Below are 22,587 nucleotides of genomic sequence, written 5' to 3'. Positions count from 1 at the left end.
AGATCTGGTTTCCATTTTGATCATTCGATGCGTGGTACCCACGTCAACAATCTAACCGATGACAGGAACTTGACTGTTGCAATGTCCATGTCGGAGGATTCTCACATTTTTGATGTCCCCACGTATAAAGGTCCTGGAAATGGTTCTTATATAGATCATATTCTTCTTTCAAGAGACCTTGTTGATTTAGCTACTGACTTTGAAATCCAAACAAGTATCTTCAGTGACCATAACCCCATCTCTATTCAAGTTAGAGGAGGCATCTCTGAACACCGGAAGCCCCGGAAAGATTGCGGCTCTCTAAAGCCAATAAACGGAAATCGACGTCTGAAGTGGTCAAAAGTCAACAGTGACACTCTGTACAACTCAATTAATAACAGCTGTGGTCAAGAACTAGCCCTCTGTGTCTCTCCTACCACCTTGCCTGAAGTGACCTTAACCGCCTTTTCCGTTGTGGTCACACCAGCGAAGGGACATCATGAATCCCAACCAAGATGGTTCGACCAAGCTTGCTCTAAGGCCGGACGAAATTTTAAAAAAGCATTAAAGGCTATCCCAAGAGATCCCGTTCTTATAAAAGCATTGAGAACCAACTATAAGACAACTTTAGCAGCTCGGAAAAAAGAATTGAAAGCAGGCATCTGGGAATCTCTGTGTGATCCTGTAATCCTGGGTAATAGTTCTAAGTTTTGGAACATTATAAACAAGCCTTTGTTTGATGACCCTAGTAACTCTACGCTTGGGACCAACATACCTGAGGAAGAGTGGATATCACATTATAGTACAATTTTTAAAAGTGACGAGCCACAAGCGGACATTGTTTTTAATATTTCTGATGAAGAATTGTTGTGCTTTACAGTGAGGGAGGTAGAAAAGGGGATTCAGGGTTTAACTAGTAACAAAGCACCCGGTCCTGATGGCCTTCCTCCCGATTTATTTAAATCAAACATCCATCTATGGTCCCCAGTCCTTACTGCAGTAATAAATGCCGGAATCTCTATTGGTTGCCCGAAGGCATGGGTGTCCTCGACCATAGTGCCTGTATTTAAGAAGGGCGATCGTAGTAGTGCAATATGTTACAGGCCTATATCACTGATTAACTCAGTTGTCAAGGTGGTGGGGGGGTATCATTTTAAATAGGCTGGTAGCATGGGCCAATGAAAACAACATATTGTCGCCAATACAATACGGGTTCAGACCAGGTCACTCTACGATAGCTCAATGTCTGAACCTGTACTTAATAAACGGCAAATATACCATGGCAAGAAAAGGGTCCATCTACATGGCCTTTATGGATTTATCATCCGCTTTCGATTGCGTTGACAGAGGCAGGCTCTGGGAGTTCTTGCAAAAAATGGGCGTGGAGCAAAACCTTATTAACTTTCTAGCTGATCTCCACTCGGACACAAGAGCAAACGTCCGTTTTGCACAAGATATGAAAGTAACCAGGGACTTTAGGATAAATCGGGGGGTTAGACAAGGGTGCATCTTAGCCCCGTTTCTTTTTAATCTTTACATCAATGGACTGGAGGAGCACTTATTAAAAACTGGTATAGATTACCCATACATAGGGAGGAAGGGCGTGCCCGTCCTGCTATATGCGGACAACGCCGTCCTAATCTCCAGAACGGCGATTGATCTTCAAACCCTGTTAGACTCTTTTTTCGCTTTTATGAATTCCCGAGGCCTGAGCATTAACAATTCGAAATCTTTTGCAATGATGACAGGTTTAGGTCCAAAAAAAATATACCCCCATACTGTAAATGGCGAAAAAATACCGACAACCAAGACTTTTTTGTATCTTGGTGTCCTTTTTGACCATAAATTAACATGGGCACCTGCAATACAAAAGAAAAAGGGTAACGCAGCAATAATGGATTTTGCAAAGAAAATGGGTAATAGCCCGGTGGCCGCTGTCTTGAAGCTATATCAAGCCAAAAGCATTGCAGTTGCGTGCTATGGGAGTGAAATCTGGGGATCTGAACCCCTAGATGCCCTTGAGGTCACCGAAAATAACTTTTTAAAGCAAGTTTTAAGGCTCCCTAGGGGTACGGAAAACTTCTCTGTTCACGAGGAACTTGGTATGCCCTATCTAAGTGACAGGATAGCTGTAAATCCCTTGCTGTGCTGGCTAAACAGCTGGCTAAATACAGATATACCCCTCACCAGAAACATCTTGCAAGAGGCACTAGAGTGGGAAGGGAGGTATAAGATCCCGTGGATAAAATACGTTAGAAGATGTCTCTTTGAACTAGGTCGGCCGGACCTTTTTCTAGCCCCCGAGAAAATAACTAAAACTGATGTAATTTACGAGAAGAACACCTTCATGGCATCTAGGTACTTGGCAAGGGAGGAGAGAGAGTATAAGAAAAATAGTGTGAGATTGCACGCTCTCACAAAAACGAGTCTACACATGGAACCCTATCTAGTTTGGCCTCTGTCGGGATATGAACGCTTTTTGCTGACAAGGTTCCGATTCGATATGTTCCATCTATTGTTAGCTGTACCAAGTGGGGCACACAGAGGACAAGTGTTGCCAGCTTGCGGCTGCGACAATAAGTCTCCGCAAGATCTGGCACACTTTTTATTTTTCTGCTCGTATTACACAGTTCCTCGTAACCTGTTTTTAAAACCTCTACTAAAACAGCTGCACTTTGCACAATTCAGACCAGCACTTTATTACCTTCATATGCTAAACAGCGATTGTACCTTGTTTGTATGTAGCTTTTTAAAACTAGCACTTAAACATAGGAAAAGTATGGAAAGTTAATTAATTTTGCTACTGTTAGGAATATCTTTTTAAATTAAAATTGTATTTTTATTTCTTTTAACTATGAATTTGTAATTCCGCTTGTGTTCGTGTTCATATGGTAACAAACATTCTTCCTATAAATTTTATTGTGTGTCAAATGTCTATGAAATGTACTTTTATGATTGTTATATGTAAACAATCGAATAAAGATATTTTATTTACTTACTAATGCGTTATTGTTTTAAAATTTTCATTCTCAAAATCTAAAAAAGAACCTTCCGTTTGCACAGTTCATGAGAATTAAAAGAGTATGTTTTGAACCTCAGGATTTGGAAAAACAATTGGATTTTCAGTAAAGGAAATATATAGAAAGAGGATACCCACCAGATCTTTTGGAAAAAGCAAAGACTTGCATTTCTGTGTTTGATCGTAGCAATCTTTTGAAGCAAAAACCAAAGGCAACAGCTGAAAGGCACGTATTTGTCCCAACTTTTTTGTCTAGTTCACAGAGGATGAAAAACATTGTCAATCGACATTGGGAATTGCTCCAGAATGAAGGTGATTTCCAGGGTATTTTCAACCATAAACCTTTGTTTGCCTATTCCCGTTAAAAAAATGTCAAAGAAATACTTATGACTCCATCAAAACAAAAGCAGCTGAATGTGTACAAAGGAATGAAAAGGTGTGCTAATTGTGTACATTGCAGCAATGTGATCGTTGGGGCTACCATGCACCATCCACATACAGGCAAAATCATTTAATTATATCATGATTCTGACTGCAACTCTTTCAATCTCATTTACTATATAAAGTGCCATTGTGGAAAATGATATGTTGGTAAAACAAAACGCAAACTAAAAATACGAATAACTGAACATAAATGTACAATCAGGAATCAAAACATATAAAGCCATTTAGCTGTACATTGGATGGAGGCTAGGCATAGCATAGCTCAAATGCAGTTTGCAGTGTTAGAAAAAGTGAAAAAACATGAAGGCATGGATCTAACCAGATCCTTGCTTCAAAGGGAAAACTTATTGGATCAAGAGATTAGGGACACAGGATCCGAAAGGTCTCAATGAGAAAATAGATTATATCTGTTTTTTATGATAAAGGAGTTGAAACAGAGATGGGTCCTGTGCAACTGTACTTTCTGTAAACGTCATTGTACTTTATGATTATTGCAATGTGCACCATGGTTAAGTTTATGTTCTTTTATTTTTTCATTTATTTTAAATTTTTTTATTTATTATTTTTCATTTCATCACAATACTCCGGTAGTAAGTGTTGAAGGAAGAGTAGATTGAGAATCAGGTGTGTTTAGGTGTTTGGAACCAGCATCAACTGATCTCCGACAGTTTTCAATAAAGTTTTTCCCTTGTTTCCTGTTCTAAGATGGCGCCCGTTGTATTTTGAGTGTTTGGTGTTGACTGTTTTCATTGACTGGCCCGGCATACAGTTCGGTTCTGGTAGCTGATTGCGGGAAAAACCCCTGAGCATGAACATTGGCAGACCCTTGTAACCTGGCTATTGTGCTTATCGGGAGACCATTAGCGATTATTGGAAGGTATGTTAAAGTTGAGATAGTGGGGTAGGAGAGAATGGGGTAGAGAAGGAGTCCATATGATATTTTGAGTGATTGGTCGTTTATTCTGATAAAGTTTTCATACTGGAAATTCTCCAATTCTGTGTGTACCACATCTATTTTCAATGGGATAATAGCTTTTTTTACAACAGAATGGTACTTCTATGGGGTTCGCAGGGGCTCCTGCGTACGCCAATACGTTTATGGCTAAGTTTGAATCGGATTACATCTACAGTGATCATGAATGGCAAGAACACACAGCATTATACTGCAGGTTCTTCGACGATATTTTCGTGTTATGGACTGGTAACAAGGAGAATTTGGAACAAAATATTGTACAACTGAATGGGTTTGATGAATAGATTCAATTCACACATACCATTAGTGAGTCAAAGATATCCTTTCTGGATGTGGCCATTACTCTGGAAAGATTGAACATTCTAAATTGAAGTATTCAGAAAAGAGACAAATGTAAATAATGCTTTATTGTTTTGAAATTTTCATTCTCAAAATCTAAAAAAGAACCTTCCGTTCTCACAGTTCATGAGAATTAAAAGAGTATGTTCAGAACCTCAGGATTTGGAAACACATTTGGATTTTCAGTAAAGGAAATATATAGAAAGAGGATACCCACCAGATCTTTTGGAAAAAGCTAAGACTTGCATTTCTGCGTTTGATCGTGGCAATCTTTTGAATCAAAAACCAAAGGCAACAGCTGAAAGGCACGTATTTGTCTCAACATTTTTGTCTAGTTCACAGAGGATGAAAAACATTGTCAATCGACATTGGGAATTGCTCCAGAATGAAGGTGATTTCCAGGGTATTTTCAACCATAAACCTTTGTTTGCTTATACCCGTTCAAAAAATGTCAAAGAAATACTTATGACTCCATCAAAACAAAAGCAGCTGAATGTGTACAAATGAATGAAAAGGTCTGCTAATTGTGTACATTGCAACAATGTGATTGTTGGGGCTACCATACACCATCCACATACAGGTAAAATCATTTTATTATATCATGATTCTGACTGCAACTCTTTCAATCCCATTTACAATATAAAGTGCCATTGTGGCAAATTATATGTTGGTAAAACAAAACACAAACTAAAAATACGAATAACTGAACATAAAAGTACAATCAGGAATCAAAACATATAAAACCATTTAGCTGTACATTGGATGGAGGCTAGGCATAGCATAGCTCAAATGCAGTTTGCAGTGTTAGAAAAAGTGAAAAAACATGAAGGCATGGATCTAACCAGATCCTTGCTTCAAAGGGAAACTTATTGGATCAAGAGATTAGGGACACAGGATCTAAAAGGTCTCAATGAGAAAATAGATTATGTCTGTTTTTTATGATAAAGAAGTTGAAACATTGTACATATGCCTCAGAGATGGGTCCTGTGCAACTGTACTTTCTGTAAACGTCATTGTACTTTATGATTATTGCAATGTGCACCATGGTTGAGTTTATGTTCTTTTATTTTTTCATTTATTTTAAATTTTTTCATTTATTATGTTTTTATTTCATCACATTACTCCGGTAGTAAGTGTTGAAGGAGGAGTAGATTGAGAATCAGGTGTGTTTAGGTGTTTGGAACCAGCATCGACTGAGCTCCGACAGTTTTCAATAAAGTTTTATCTTTGTTTACTGTTCTAAGATGGCGCCCGATGTATTTTGAGTGTTGTCCGTTGACTGTTTTCATTGACTTGCCCGGCATACAGTTCGGTTCTGGTAGCTGATTGCGGGAAAAACGGCTGAGCATGAACATTGGCAGACCCTTGTAACCTGGCTATTGTGCTTATCGGGAGACCATTAGCGATTATTGGAAGGTATGTTAAAGTTGAGTTAGTGGGGTAGGAGAGAATGGGGTAGAGAAGGAGTCCATATGATATTTTGAGTGATTGGTCGTTTATTTTTCAGAGATGAATTTCGAGTCGTGGGTTGTGTAGTTGTTTTCAGCAACGAAAAACGAGCGGAGGTAAGTCAAGTTCGTTGAGTTGCACATCATTTATGTTTGTTTTCATCACGCTTTTATGTTATGTTTGTTTTGTGCTACAAATGAAAAATTTGTAATGAATAGTGTTTTTCACAATATTCTTTTGTGTGAATATGAAGTCTGTATTATGAAGTTTGAATGTTAATATTCAATTAATATAATTTTGTTCTGAATCAGGTTTATGTATATTTTCTAGATTCAAGGCCCCCGAAGAAGGGACTGTTCGGCCCAAAATGCATTGGATCATTTAAATTCAAGGCCCCCGAAAAATGGCCTGTTCGGCCCGAAATGCATTGGGCATCCATTGGAAAATTGAAAACTGCCATTGTGATTTGTTTTGATTTGGAGTAATGTTGAAAAATGTAACATTTCGAAAAATGAATGTTGATTTGAGTTTTTGAGAACAAGTATTAAGCTGGAGTTAAAGCTTTTAAAGTCTTGTGTTTTAATGATTGGTGTTTATTAATGAGTTGAATTTTTTATGTTAAACAACAGGAATGGTTTAGTTAGTGGAATTATTTTAAGGAGGTAACACACCTTAGCAACAGTGCACGGTGGTCGAGTGTGTACAACTCGAGGTAGGAAGGTACAGAGCAGGCACGGTTTAGGCAAACATTCTACCACTGTAGCACGCTTGGAAGAACTTCACTTATCTTATAGTTTTAAACAAAACAATCTTAGACAAGAAAATGAGTACTTCTCCATTCAATTAAAACAACCATGTAATACCCAGATAATCACCCCTTACCACTAACTAAGGCAAAGTGATATTTCTCACTGCTTTGCGTTACTTTATGCAACTTTCCAGGGCAAAATAAATTTTGTGCTGAAAAGAAAATAACAAAAAAAACTTTTTGAGCGTTGATTTGTGTCACTTCTGTGATGCATACAAGGAAAAACAATCTTTTTAAATGTGGCCTTAGTGGCATAACTTTTTGATTCTCAAAACATTTACTGCAAACAAATCAGCACTGATGAAATTAGATGATGTAAGTGTGAAGTGAAACACAATCTGGCACACACATTTATATGACTCGCAGTCATCTTGTATCTGCTAAACATTGTCAATGAGGTGATAATATTCATGAAATGTCTGAAGACATTTCAAAGAATGTTGCCATGGCCAGCCATCCATATTTGAGCCTTGGATGCTGGTTGAGAGTTTTGTCGCCACCATTAGTTGTCCCTCAGCCCGTCAAGTGGTCTGGTACTCCTGAAGTAACCACACCTTGCAATCCCGGGTGCAGTTATTTGGTTTTTCACAGGACCCTGTACAGGATCATTTTGTGATCCCATGGAAGTACTGGGACCAAGAAATCCTGATCCCCCAGTATCGGTAAAACAGTATGTTACCGCTCAAACAATACTGGGCAACTCAAAAGGGTCTAAGTGCAACCATCCAATAATAGCAGCTACTACCGAGCTTACATTTTGGGAGCATGTGTACCTCTAATTATCTATCCGTTTGTCCTTATCAGTGAACATGATGTTTGAGGCAGAAATGAGATGGATTCAAAAAAGTATATTGTGTTGCCAATTCACTTAATATTCACACGTTTTGCTACAATTGCATGTGCCAGATCATTCCAACATCAAGTGAGAATCATATGTGCAGAAGGGTATTATTGAGAGACCAAGAACAACATCAGTGATTCTGTCTTTTAAAGCAGTAGCTATAAGGAGTACACATTGCCCTCATATGTGATTGTTTGGGAAGTATCCATAATCAAGTTATCATAAGGCAGAAAGCAAACTTTGACATTTGAAAAAAAATTGCTGAAAACGTTTGGAGAAAAAAAAACAGGACATAAAATATCAAAAACTTAAAATATTGGAATCAGAACAACAGGAAGGTGATGGACAAGTAGCAGAGCCTGTAAGTAAGGCTAATGGTTAAATAGAGAGGGAGAGGGAAAACAATGGAGAGGCTTAGAGGGGATTTGTAGTCTTTTCCTCATAAAAAAGAGTGGGTGTACACAGATGTGTTACCCCACCACTCACATTAGAAAATATATTTACATTCAAAAACCTCTGGATGATGCAACAATGCCATCAACGGATTGAGATGAAACCCTGATGAATAATCAGTTTAATCCCAGCATTCTATCCATCACTTTTTTGTTTTCTTCATTGTGACACAACACCTTAATTCAGACAGGGATGGTTATTTATAATATGTAATTAACAATTCATATTTGTATAACACTCCCCTCCCTTATCCCCTATAAACCCAACAACATGCTTCTAAAATTTTTTTTTTATTTAAATGTCAAGATTTAAAAAAAAAAAAAATTATACATTTTTAAAAATATTATTGATATTTAATATAAAATATATATTTTTAAAACACTCCCCACCCTTATCCCCTATAAACGCAACATCCTGCTCCTAAAATTAATTTTCAAATTCAAATTCAAATATTAATTTTCTTTTTTGTTAAATATATTCTAAACGTTATACATTTTTTAATAATATTTACTTTAAAATATATATTTTTAAAACACTCCCCACCTTTATCCCCTATAAACTCAACATCCCGCTCCTAACATTATATATGATTTAAAAAAAAAATGACATTTAAAAAATAAAAAACATAATTTTAATACATTCCAAATAACATGTTGAAACACTTATATACAACATATTACAAAATGTTCAAAAAAACACACAATACTACACTTTATCAATATTTTCACACTACGATATTATGACATTCAATATATTTTACTTTGATATTTTACAACATCTTTTACATCGATATACAAAATCTCGATATTTTGTAACAACAATATTTTACATTCAATATTTTGGTATATCAATATATAAAAATTTCGATATTTTAACTGCACACTACATTGAGCAATATTAGGAAAAGGAAAGCCTAAAGTCTGGGAATGACCCTACAGATAGAGAATTGTCCAACACATTTCCTCTCTGAACTGAAGCACAAGCAACCCGAGACCGGTTTGGGTCTAGTTGGGCCTTTTTACTCAAGTGCAACTTGGTTCCAGTAGCACAGTGAGCATGGGAGCCACATCTTTTCCTACATATTACACTTAGGGCATCACAAGGAAGAGCACAGGAAAATTATAGAGTGATCATTTGGATAAATCACAGTCACTGTAACTACTTAAGGCCACTCTCAGTCCATTGTTTTTTGGTCACCATGGCACTGCATATTTTACCCAGCCATTAACAAATCACCCTTGTTTCTGTTCCAGTAGAAACAGTCTAGTCAGATAATCTGCTCTGAACCAAAAAAGAAGCAACCCCATCCTCTTTTTGGCATAGTTTGGTCTCTTCATTGCAGCTTGGGTCCAGTAGCAGAATGAGCCTGGGACGCACGCCTGACCATCCCTGTCTCAATTAAGGTGTTGTGTCACAAGGAAGAAAACAAAAACGTGATAGATATGCTTGGATTAAACTGATAATTAATCAGGGTTTCATCCCAATCCATTGATGGCAGTGTTGCATCATCCAGTGATTTGTGAATGTTAATAAATGTTCTAATGTGAGTGTTGGGGTTACACTTCTGTGTACCCGTACTCTTTTTTATGTGGAAAAGACCACAAATTACCTCTAAGCCTCTCCATTGTTTTCCCTCTCCCTCTCTATATAACCATTAGCCTTACTTACAGGTTCTGCTACTTGTCTGTCACCTTCCTGTTCTTCTGATTCCAATATTTAAAGTTTTAGATATTTTATCTCCTGTTTTTTTTTCTCCAAACGTTTTGGGCGATTGTATTTTCAAATGTCAGTGTGCTTTCTGCCTTATGTTGACTTGATTCTGGATCCTTCCCAATCAATCACCCATAAGGGCAATGTGTACTTCTTATAGCTACTGCTTTTAAAGCCAGAATCTCTCACCAGCAACATCACACATGAGCATTGGTACCAATTAAAGCAGTCTTTTACTGATGTTGTTCTTGGTCTCTCATTAATACCCTTCTGCACATATACATCTCACTTGATGTTGGAATGATCTGGCACATACAATTGTAGCAAAACAATATACTTTTTTGAATCCACCTTATTTCTGCCTCAAACATCATGTTCACTGATAAGGACAAACTGATAGATAGTTGGAGGTACACATGCTCCCAAAATGAAAGATTGGTAGTAGCTGCTATTATTGGCTGGTTGCACTTAGACCCTTTTAAGTTGGCCAGTCTTGTTTGAGCTGTAATATACGGTTTTACTGATACTGGGGATCAGGAATTCTTGATCCGAGTACTTCCATGGGATCACAAAATGATCCTGTACAAGTTCTTGTGAAAAACCATATAACTGCACTCAGGAATGCGAGGTGTGGTTACTTCAGGAGTACCAGACCACTTGTAATGAGGGAGTAAGGGACAACTAATGATGGCGATAAAACTCTCAACCAGCATCTAAGGCTAATTTATGGATGGCTGGCCATGGCAACATTCTTTGAAATGTGTTCAGACTAAGCATGGGCGGAAAATCCGTTTCGCTCGCGGATTTTGCGGATTTTCGGTAAATTCGCAATCCGCGAGATTCGCGAATCTCCCGCAAAATCCGCAAATCCGCGAGCAGCGGATTTTGCTCGCACTGTTCGCGTGAGTTCGCGGCTTCCCAGTACAACTTCGCGCCCCGCGAATAAGTGCAAAATTGCAGAAATACGATTTTAGCAAAACTGAAACTACTTACCAGGTTCAAAAGTTCAGGCTCATCATTAGTAGCCATTTCCTGAGGGGCCCCTCCAGAGTTCAGTTGCCAGTTGCAACTATTATGTGACCCTGCTCTGAACCTCAGAATAGTTACACATATGCCACAAAGGTCCTGAATTACAGCTAAGGGAGACAAGCAGGAGCCAGGCTGGAAGTTCAAATCCATTAATCAGCCCCTAATTCATTATTGTCAGTTGGGGCAGGGCAGGTGTTGTAACTAATTTTGCAACAATGAAAGCACTTAGCAAGTGCAAAAGATCACTAATCAGGAAGCACTAAGGAAGCAGGTGCCAGCTAAAAAAATATTCTGTGACACATTAATCAGCCCCAAATTAATTCAGGTCACTTGAGGCAGGGAAGGTGTGCTTGCGTTGCCACAATAATGTACACTGACTGGACAACCAGAGGGTGCTGTGATGAAACAGAGGGTGGCATGGGTGGGCCAGAGGGTGGCATGAGTAGTCAGAGAGTGGCAGTGGTGACAGAGAGTGGCAGTGATGAAGAAGAGTGTCCCAAACAGGCTGGACACGTAGAAGCAACAAGTTCGCGAAACTTGCGACCCGACAGGTAAGTTCGCAATTTGCGACATTGTACAAAACCCTCGCGAACTGGCAGAAACCCGCGCAAACACCAAAAAAAAAAAAAAAACGCAAATTCGCGAGAATTCGCGGATTTTGCGGATTGCGAGTTCGCAAATCCGCAAAATTCGCGAACGCGAGATTCGCAAAATTCGCCCATGCTTAGTTCAGACCTTTCATGAACATCATCACCTCATTGACAATGTTTACCAGATATAAAATGACTGCTAGTCATATAAAAGTGTGTTCCAGATTGTGTTTCACTTCACGCATTATGTGGGTGTTACATGGTTGTCCCACAATTTGAGACAGAGTTGTGCAGCATAAATAGACGTCACTTGAAAGGAGGAGTTAAAAGGAGAAATGTTACTATTTTACGTTCTTCCTTTTTTTCTAACTTTGCATGTGTGCTGCACCTTTCCAGTACATACATGTGCTAGACTCCTGCACACACCATTGCACTCTTAAGAAAAGGTTTGTGTATGGCGCTCTGCAGGAAACTTCTGCAACAGCGCTAGGGAGAGTGGAGAGAGCCATATCCCTATAGATATTTTATATCTGAAGAGCATGTTTGGCTGCAGCGCTACATTGCTTGAAAATATATATAATCTGGTTCCAAAGGTTGTCTCAAAACATATTCTTTTAAACGCGTATTTGAAAACAGTAAGAGTTGCAATCAAAATAAATGCCTTTTCAAACATACATTTAGGGTCAGAGTTACTAAATTCTTATGCAATGCAGTGCAGCAGCAAGAAATGCTGCACTGAGTTGTGTGAGAAGAATAAAGCAAAAAATATGTAAATCTCCTCCCCTCTCCCTAGTGCCAGCGCAGAATTTTGCTGCTGAGCAACACGCACACCTTGGCACCATAGTGCAAGGGTTTGTGCACATTGCTAGCATAGGGTTCGTAGTAGAAGAGTTCTCTTTCAGTACGAAATACTATGCCTAGACAATTTAAAAAAAGTCTTACTCAATGGGGTCGATTCCGATTCGGGAAAATGCTCTCCGAATAGTTGTACGGAGCGTATTTACCATACGAATCGGACACCTTCAAGTTCCCCGTACGTACAATCAAGTATGATCCTAGCCCAAAGCAGATCCTCGTACGAATCTTAAGAAACACTGTACGACACAAAAAATACATACAAATTATATCCAGTTCACGCAGTACCCTACGTCCGTACGTAAACAAGCAGCAGTTTCCGGCCCAGCAAGTACGATTCGTCTCTGCAACACTCCGTACAACCCTTTTTCAAAGGGACCCGAACACAGCCGTAAAAGCAGAGTCCGGCTCGAACCGAACCCCGGTACGCGACATACATGCCATGAACCCCATCGTCCGTGTCATCCCAGTCCAGTACGCCTACGACCTGGTGTATAGAAACCGACGACGGCGCAGACGGTGAGTACAGCGTACCGCAACAAAGGTAGTGTACATGTACGGTGCATCATACACGCTCGCGTATACCACCATTGCAATAGTGATACGAGCCGCACACACGCCATGAAAAATGGGGCACGGTGCGTCACACATGCTCGCGTATACCACCATTGAAATAGTGATACGAGCCACACACACGCCATGAAAGATGGGGTACGGTGCGTCACACGCGCTCGCGTATACCACCTTTGCAATAATGATAAGAGCGGCAGACACGCCATGAATGTTGGGGTACAGTGCGTCACACGCGCTCGCGTATGGCTCCATTGCAATAATGATACGAGCCGCACACACGCCATGAATGTTGGGGTACGGTGCGTCACATATGAGGGGTGGGTGGATATGACTCGCAGCAGTGCCCAGACATAAGAGGGGTGGGTGCAGAGGACTCCCAGCAGTGCCCAGACAGAAGAGGGGTGGGGTGATAGGACTCCCAGCAGTGCCCAACAGTATGGGGGTGGGTGGATATGACTCCCAGCAGTGCCCAGACATAAGAGATGTGGGTGCAGAGGACTCCCAGGAGTGCCCAGACATAGAAGGGGTGGGTGCAGAGGACTCCTAGCAGTGCCCAGACATAAGTGGGGTGGATGAATATGACCCCCAGCAGTGCCCATCAATATGAGGGTGGGTGGATATGACTCCCAGCAGTGCCCAGACATAACAGGGGTGGGTGGATATGACTCCCAGCAGTGCCCAACAGTATGGGGGTGGGTGGATATGACTCCCAGCAGTGCCCAGACATAAGAGGGGTGGGTGGATATGACTCCCAGCTGTGCCCATTAGTATGGGGGTAGGTGGATATGACTCCCAGCAGTGCCCAGACACAAAAGGGGTGGGTGCAGAGGACTCCCACAGCAGTGCCCAGACATAAGAGGGGTGGGTGCAGATGACTCCCAGCAGTGCCCAGACATAAGAGGGAGTGCCCAGACATATGAGGGGTGGGTGCAGAAGACTCCCAGCAGTGCCCAGACATAAGAGGGGTGGGTTCAGAGGACTCACAGAAGTGCCCAGACAGAAGAGGGGTGGGTGGATATTACTCCCAGCAGTGGCCAGACAGAAGAGGGGTGGGTGCAAAGGACTCCCAGCAGTGCCCAGGCATAAGAGGGGTGGGTGCAGAGGACTCCCAGCAGTGCCCAGAAGGAAGAGGGGTGGGGGGATAGGACTCCCAGCAGTGCCCAACAGTATGGGGGTGGGTGGATATGACTCCCAGCAGTGCCCAGACATAAGAGGTGTGGGTACAGAGGACTCCCAGAAGTACCCAGACATAAGAGGGGTGGGTGCAGAGGACTCCTAGCAGTGCCCAGACATAAGAGGGGTGGATGGATATGACCTCCAGCAGTGCCCATCAGTATAGGGGTGGGTGGATATGACTCCCAGCAGTGCCCAGACATATGAGTGGTGGGTGGATATGACTCCCAGCAGTGCCCAATAGTATGGGGGTGGTGGATATGACTCCCAGCACTGCCCAGACATAAGACGGGTGGGTGCACAGTACTATCAGCAGTGCCCATACATAACAGGGGTGGGTGCAGAGGAATCCAGCGGTGCCCAGATATAGGAGGGGTTGGTGCAGAGGACTCCCAGCAATTCCCAGACATAAGAGGGGTGGGTGCAGAGGACTTCCAGCAGTGCCAAAACAGAAGAGGGGTGGGTTGATATGACTCCCAGCAGTGCCCAGACTGAAGAGGGGTGGGTGCACAGGAATCCTATCAGTGCCCAGACATAAGAGGGGTGGGGTGATAGGACTCCCAGCAGTGCCCAACAGTATGGGGGTGGGTGGATATGACTCCCAGCAGTGCCCAGACATAAGAGGAGTGGGTGCAGAGGACTCCTAGCAGTGCCCAGACATAAGTGGGGTGGATGAATATGACCCCCAGCAGTGCCCATCAATATGAGGGTGGGTGGATATGACTCCCAGCAGTGCCCAGACATAACAGGGGTGGGTGGATATGACTCCCAGCAGTGCCCAACAGTATGGGGGTGGGTGGATATGACTCCCAGCAGTGCCCAGACATAAGAGGGGTGGGTGGATATGACTCCCAGCTGTGCCCATTAGTATGGGGGTGGGTGGATATGACTCCCAGCAGTGCCCAGACACAAAAGGGGTGGGTGCAGAGGACTCCAGCGGTGCCCAGATATAGGAGGGGTTGGTGCAGAGGACTCCCAGCAATTCCCAGACATAAGAGGGGTGGGTGCAGAGGACTTCCGGCAGTGCCAAAACAGAAGAGGGTGGGTTGATATGACTCCCAGCAGTGCCCAGACTGAAGAGGGGTGGGTGCAGAGGACTCCCAGCAGTGCCCAGACAGAAGAGGGGTGGGGTGATAGGACTCCCAGCAGTGCCCAACAGTATGGGGGTGGGTGGATATGACTCCCAGCAGTGCCCAGACATAAGAGGGGTGGGTGCAGAGGACTCCTAGCAGTGCCCAGACATAAGTGGGGTGGATGAATATGACCCCCAGCAGTGCCCATCAATATGAGGGTGGGTGGATATGACTCCCAGCAGTGCCCAGACATAAAAGGGGTGGGTGGATATGACTCCCAGCTGTGCCCATTAGTATGGGGGTGGGTGGATATGACTCCCAGCAGTGCCCAGACACAAAAGGGGTGGGTGCAGAGGACTCCCACAGCAGTGCCCAGACATAAGAGGGGTGGGTGCAGATGACTCCCAGCAGTGCCCAGACATAAGAGGGAGTGCCCAGACATATGAGGGGTGGGTGCAGAAGACTCCCAGCAGTGCCCAGACATAAGAGGGGTGGGTTCAGAGGACTCACAGAAGTGCCCAGACAGAAGAGGGGTGGGTGGATATTACTCCCAGCAGTGGCCAGACAGAAGAGGGGTGGGTGCAAAGGACTCCCAGCAGTGCCCAGGCATAAGAGGGGTGGGTGCAGAGGACTCCCAGCAGTGCCCAGAAGGAAGAGGGGTGGGGGGATAGGACTCCCAGCAGTGCCCAACAGTATGGGGGTGGGTGGATATGACTCCCAGCAGTGCCCAGACATAAGAGGTGTGGGTACAGAGGACTCCCAGAAGTACCCAGACATAAGAGGGGTGGGTGCAGAGGACTCCTAGCAGTGCCCAGACATAAGAGGGGTGGATGGATATGACCTCCAGCAGTGCCCATCAGTATAGGGGTGGGTGGATATGACTCCCAGCAGTGCCCAGACATATGAGTGGTGGGTGGATATGACTCCCAGCAGTGCCCAATAGTATGGGGGTGGTGGATATGACTCCCAGCACTGCCCAGACATAAGACGGGTGGGTGCACAGTACTACCAGCAGTGCCCATACATAACAGGGGTGGGTGCAGAGGACTCCAGCGGTGCCCAGATATAGGAGGGGTTGGTGCAGAGGACTCCCAGCAATTCCCAGACATAAGAGGGGTGGGTGCAGAGGACTTCCAGCAGTGCCAAAACAGAAGAGGGGTGGGTTGATATGACTCCCAGCAGTGCCCAGACTGAAGAGGGGTGGGTGCACAGGAATCCTATCAGTGCCCAGGCATAAGAGGGGTGGGTTCAGAGGACTCCCAGCAGTGCCCAGACATAAAAGGGGTGGGAGCAGAGGACTCCCAGCAGTGCCCAGACATAAGAGGGGTGGGTGCAGAGGACTCCCATCAGTGCCCAACATTATGGGGGTGGGTGAATATGACTCCCAGCAGTGCCCAACAGTATGGGGGTGGGTGGATATGACTCCTAGTAGTGCCCAGACATAAGAGTGGTGAGTGCAGAGGACTCCCAGCAGTGCCCAGACATAAGAGGGGTGGTTGAAGAGGACTCCTAGCAGTGCCAAGATATAAGAGGGGTAGGTGCACAGGACTCCCAGCAGTACCCAGACAGAAGAGAAGTGGGTGTACAGGACTCCCAGCAGTACCCAGACATAAGAGGGGTGGGTGCAGAGGACTCCCAGCAGTGCCCAACAGTATGGGGTGGGTGGATATGACTCCCAGCAGTGCCCAGACATTAGAGAGGTGGGTGCAGAGGACTCCCAGCAGTGCCCAGACATAAGAGGGGGGGCATAGGACTCCCAGCAGTGCCCAGACAGAAGAGGGGTGGGTGCACAGGACCCCCAGCAGTGCTCAGACATAACAGGGGTGGGTGCAGAGGACTCCCAGCAGTGCCCAAAATGGGGGTGGGTGGATATTACTCCCAGCAGTGCCCAGACATAAGAGGGGTGGGTGCAGAGGACTCCCTGCAGTGCCCAGACATAAGAGGGGCAGGTGAAGAGGACTTCCAGCAGTGCTCAGATATAGGGGGGACATCATCATCATTATTATACCACAACTACATGGGGTTATGTGCACATCCCTAACTTGTTACTTTCATTATAGTGCCATAACAACACATCACTTACAGCAGTGTCCCACTCCACGGAGGATTGATTCCTGTCACACACTGGGTGACACACCACATGTGGCTGTGATGTCAAATTCCACATGCATACCCACCCATGGAGGTTGCAGGCAATATACACACCCTACCATCATGACACACAAGTGTATAGTCATGTAACAGCCCACCAAACAAAGAAAGCAAAAGGGAACACACACTGTCACTTACATCCCTGGGCTGATATGAATGTCCAGGTGGTGGTCAGACCACCAAGTTGTAGTCTCTCATGGTAGGAATAGTGTTGAAAATCATTAGATACAATGCTCAATAATGTGAGTCAGGTGCTCAAATACCCTGCAGAACAATTGCCAACATAGGGGTAGGCAGTGATGACACACATGCATAGTGGGAAAAAGGGTGAATGTGTCCATGAAGGGCTTTGTACATACTCAAAACACAAGTACAGTGAGTAGCATGGATGGCACAGACTAATGATCAGTAGACACCTGTGAGCAGGCATGGCCATTGCTGAAGGGAACCATCACCAAAAACGGAAATGTGCACACATGTCAGCACAACAATTGTGCAACTGTCTGTGGTGAAGATCTCAGGTGTCACAGAGGAAGGAACACTCCTTGGGGCAATGTCTCTAGCCAAACTGAACACACACAACCAATGATTAATTGCAGAGACATTGCGAAGACAGATAGATATCATGGTTTAGCTCATAGCCATCATCCAAAAACATCTCTCAGAACCCAAAAATATTAGCATGACACCAACTCCAGGGCCCTCAGCATCTGAGTCAGGACCAAGCACCGCAGGGACAGTAGTGGGTAGGGTAGGTGTTGTGGGTGCAGGGGGGGAGGAATCTTCCTCAGTGTCTTGTGCAGTGCCAAAGGTAGAAATCAACTCAGTGCTGCACACTGCTGCCAGTTCAGCCAGACCACACCCTGCACCCGAGGACATCATGGGAGTGGAGGTAGTGGGCTGTGAGTCTTGTGGACTTTGTCTCTGGCTGCGTATCTGCGGTCTGGCCCCAGTCCCTGTGGGTGTGCCTGCAGCCCTGTGAGATTGGGTGCCAGGAGGTGTGCGCTTGGACTTCTGTGGTGGTATGCTGTTTTTGTCTGTTGGTGTGTGTGATCGTGCTCGTCTGCGTGTGCCCTGGACAGGTATGGGAGAGCGGGTGTGGATTGGACCGAAGGAGGGGGGGACGGACCGCTGCAGGAGGGCAACTGCTGCTGTTAGTGTGGACGCCATGGACATGAGAATCCGACGTTGGTCAGACATTGTAGCTGACATGCCCTCCATGAATGACAACAACTGTGTCATGATTTGAGTCTGGCCATGGAGGACAGTCAGCATTGATGTCTGACCAACCTGAATCTGTTGGAGTAGGTCTACAGACTCCACACTGAGGGCAGCAGGGGAGACAGGGGCAGGGGCTGCGGTGCCGGGGATGCAGGAGCCATGGGGAGCAGCACGGACAGAAGGGACCCTTGCAACTAGGAGGGTGGAGATGGTTCTAGAGGAGGTGGGGACAGACACAGTGTTGGTAGATGCTGTCGCGGCGTATTCCCCCTCCTCCTGGGAGACAGAAGCGGACCCGTCAGCATGGTACGAAGTGTCGCCTTTCAACAGTTCTGCCACTTGACTACCCTCACCCTCCGTGCCACTGGCTCCCTCCGACTCCTCAGCGGTGCTGACACTGTGGCTGAGTCCCTCCTCTTGGTCCGTGCATGTGTCTCCTTCTGTCTCTGTTGATGATGCTGGGGGCAAGTAGAAATAACAAAAATGCATCAGACACCTGTACACATCTGACATATGAGCACAAAATCAGTAGGTTGCACTGCAAATCATGGCATGGCTCTGCACATATTTGATACTTGTACTGCCCAGTCAGTATAGACACAATGCTACTTGGACACAAGGTTGCAAAGAACACACCAGGCCACAACTTGAATGAGAATTACACTGAGGAGCTTCTGTTTGTTTACAGGAGAGCAGATCAATACAATGAAGTGATGCCATCTCAAGTTCACCAAGAAATAAACAGTAGTGGTGCCCCTCAGGGCGAACTAACCCACATCACTCTCCAAGGTGACACCACAATCAGAGCCCTGTAAGTACATTTGGGTGAAAAATAATGAAATTAATTGTTGGCATCTTGGGACTCACCATACTTTACACATTTGACATGTATTGAATGTTCATTCGCCATCTTGTGAAGAGAACACGTATGTGCCTGCATGAAAGATGTCTCACAATGAAATGCACACTAAAAACATTTACCCATTCATTGAAACAGCTGGCACCCTTTAAGATGAAACACTGTTAGAAACAAATGGCGTTGCAGATTTGCCATATACATGGTCCAACATAGGTCTTGAAGTTCTGACACTCATTAGTTTGGACAATTGACAACAAATAAGTCTCAAAACCTCAAGACCACTGTGGGGACATGTGCATGGAGATCAAGGCACAACATCAATCAATAACACTGGCATCCTTCAAAAGCTGCCTGCTTCTTTCAAAATATTGCAAATGTCGTTTTGTGTGCACTACCTTGTGAGACAACTATCATGCCGGCACATAAGTGTAACTTACACAATTTGTCATAGTTACACATTCAAAACATTAAAAACTTTTAACAAGTGTTGGGAGTGCCAAGATACAATCATCAATGTGAGACATCTTAAAATATGTCAGTCCTGACAGGGGCATCCATTACCTGATTATACAGTTGCTAGCACATAGGACCTACTGGCTGTCATGTGAAGTGGCCCACCCCCAACCCTTCTCTGCTTTCCATAGACACATGTGGAGGGGTGATATCTTTGTTTGTACCATGCTTGGAGTGTTGTAGGTTTTTATTCCCAACCTAACTGTTAGCGCTCCTCAGACATCATGAGGTGGTATGGTCTTGAGCGTGCTGTACACCTAGCCTACCTGTAGGTTTCAAACTTGGTTTGCCTGCCTGTTGACAATGGTCATATGCCCTTACAGGGACCCAAGGAGATTGTGGGATCTTGAGTCCTCAATGCACCTGGCCTGTTTACAGGAGCCAAACTTGGAATATCTACCTGATAACCAAAATCATTCCCCTTTACTGGGGCTTGTGTATAGCTTGCGCTAGTGTTTGCGTTCCTACTATCTCACATTGTTGCCAATAAGTCTATGTGATCAACTATCGGGGGAAGTTCTTCCCTCACAACAGATCTAAATTGGCTCTGTAAATCTGTCAACAAGTTCCTTGTCTGATCTAGTTATAGAGGTACATCCTAAGTTTGGGTTGGGTTATCCAGGTCCTCCACACTTGGTAAAGGCCCCTCATTAGTTTTCTTTCTTTTAAATCCAACTCCACTCACTTGCTTACGCTTCCCATTCTTCGATATACTATTGACAGTTTTTCCCTTCGAGGTGCTATTTTAGGCAGAGGCTCCGTTACTCTAGCTGTGGTAACAGGGGTGGCATTTTGGGAGATTGATAAATCAAACACCAAGTGACAAAGATCTGGAGGTAATGAGAAATGCATCTCAGTGAGCTCTATTTCTATGGTTACCACACCTATAGCCCTTTGTAACATCCTGTCAATTGAGGTTGGTGGCAGTCATGAGGAAGAGGTTACTTGTGACAGGGTTCGTTGTTTGGCAAAGCCGGTACGCTTCCCAATTATTTGACCTAGGCAGTGATGCAATGTATCCACCCCACTAGAGTCAGCCTACTAACACCTAAGGTTTATTGAGACAGAACATAAGTTGTAGAAGGAAGACACCTCAAATAAAAACAAAAAGCACCAAAAGCTAGTGGGAAGATGAAGTCTCAAATACTCTCCAGGCCCCTAACAATGGAGAGTTATAGTCAAAAAATGTTCTGTGAAATCAAAGAAGAAAAGTTCTTCTGGTTCCAAGACAGAAGCTCCTAATCCACTTTAGTACCCCTATATTTATGCCAGTTGACATCAAGTGGCTACATATAGTTCAGGAGAGTGTCATTAGTAGGCGCCGATTCCAGGGATAATAGCAGGAAATATCTCTAAAGAATTTAAAAAAACAAAGTCTTACCACAGGCCTGCATAGAGAAGTCAGAGCCAAGGAGGGTGGCCCTGCCCTGCCTCTTCCTGCCGCTAACAAACGCAGCTAACAGACACAGATGGGACCACCTTGCGGAAGACCAGGGTCATTATTAAGTGCCTCATGGCGCGCAGATGTAGACGTTGGCGGGGGTGCTGCAGCAAGTGACACTGGGGCTTGGAGTTCTGGCCCCTGTCCCCTCCTGAGGGAAAATAAGAATATAGGACTCTGCTATCCAGTTCCTACATTTGTACCCAGGTTTAAAGATCTTTCTGTAATTTGCATAACAGCAAGGTCCGGCAAACGCTAGCTATTCACACCTGGCAAATACTTTTAACTTCCGTGCTAGAAATCCTTCCAAAGGGCAAGGCTTGATGCTGCAGTTGAACTCTGCTCCTCGTGGATGGACTCTTTATATATTTTAATGAATATATACAAGTATGTGTATTGTTTTTAAGGTTATATAATTTATACAAATATTTAGACACTAAATTTATTAAGTTAATCAATCAATCAATCAATCATTGACACTTATAAAGCGCGCTACATACCCGTAGGGTCTCAAGGCGCTGGGGGGGGGGGGGGTGCCGCTACTGCTCGAACAGCCAGGTCTTCAGCTTCTTCCTGAAGGAGAGGTGGTCTTGGGTCAGGCGCAGGTCGGTCGGGAGGGAGTTCCAGGTCTTGGCGGCCAGGTAGAAGAAGGACCTTCCTCCTGTCGTCGCTCTTCGGATGCGGGGGACGGCGGCGAGGGCGTGGTTGGCTGATCGGAGGTGGCGTTTGGGAGCGTAGAAGTTGACTCGGCTGTTGAGGTAGCTCGGGCCTTGGTCGTGTAGGGCTTTGTGTGCGTGGGTGAGGAGGCGGAAGGTGATTCTTTTGTTGACTGGGAGCCAGTGAAGGTCTTTCAGATGTCCGGAGATGTGACTGGTTCGTGGGATGTCGAGGATGAGTCTGGCTGAGGCGTTCTGGATCCGCTGGAGTCTCTTCTGGAGCTTGGCGGTGGTACCGGCGTAGAGGGCGTTGCCGTAGTCCAGTCGGCTGGTGACGAGGGCCTGGGTGACGGTCTTCCTGGTCTCGGTGGGGATCCACCAGAAGATCTTCCGTAGCATGCGTAGGATGTTGAAGCACGCCGAGGAGACGTTGTTGAC

The sequence above is a fragment of the Lissotriton vulgaris genome, chromosome 7 (genome assembly GCF_964263255.1).
Source record: "Lissotriton vulgaris chromosome 7, aLisVul1.2, whole genome shotgun sequence".
Lineage (NCBI taxonomy): Eukaryota > Metazoa > Chordata > Amphibia > Caudata > Salamandridae > Lissotriton > Lissotriton vulgaris.
Note: the sequence above shows the minus strand (reverse complement) of the source record.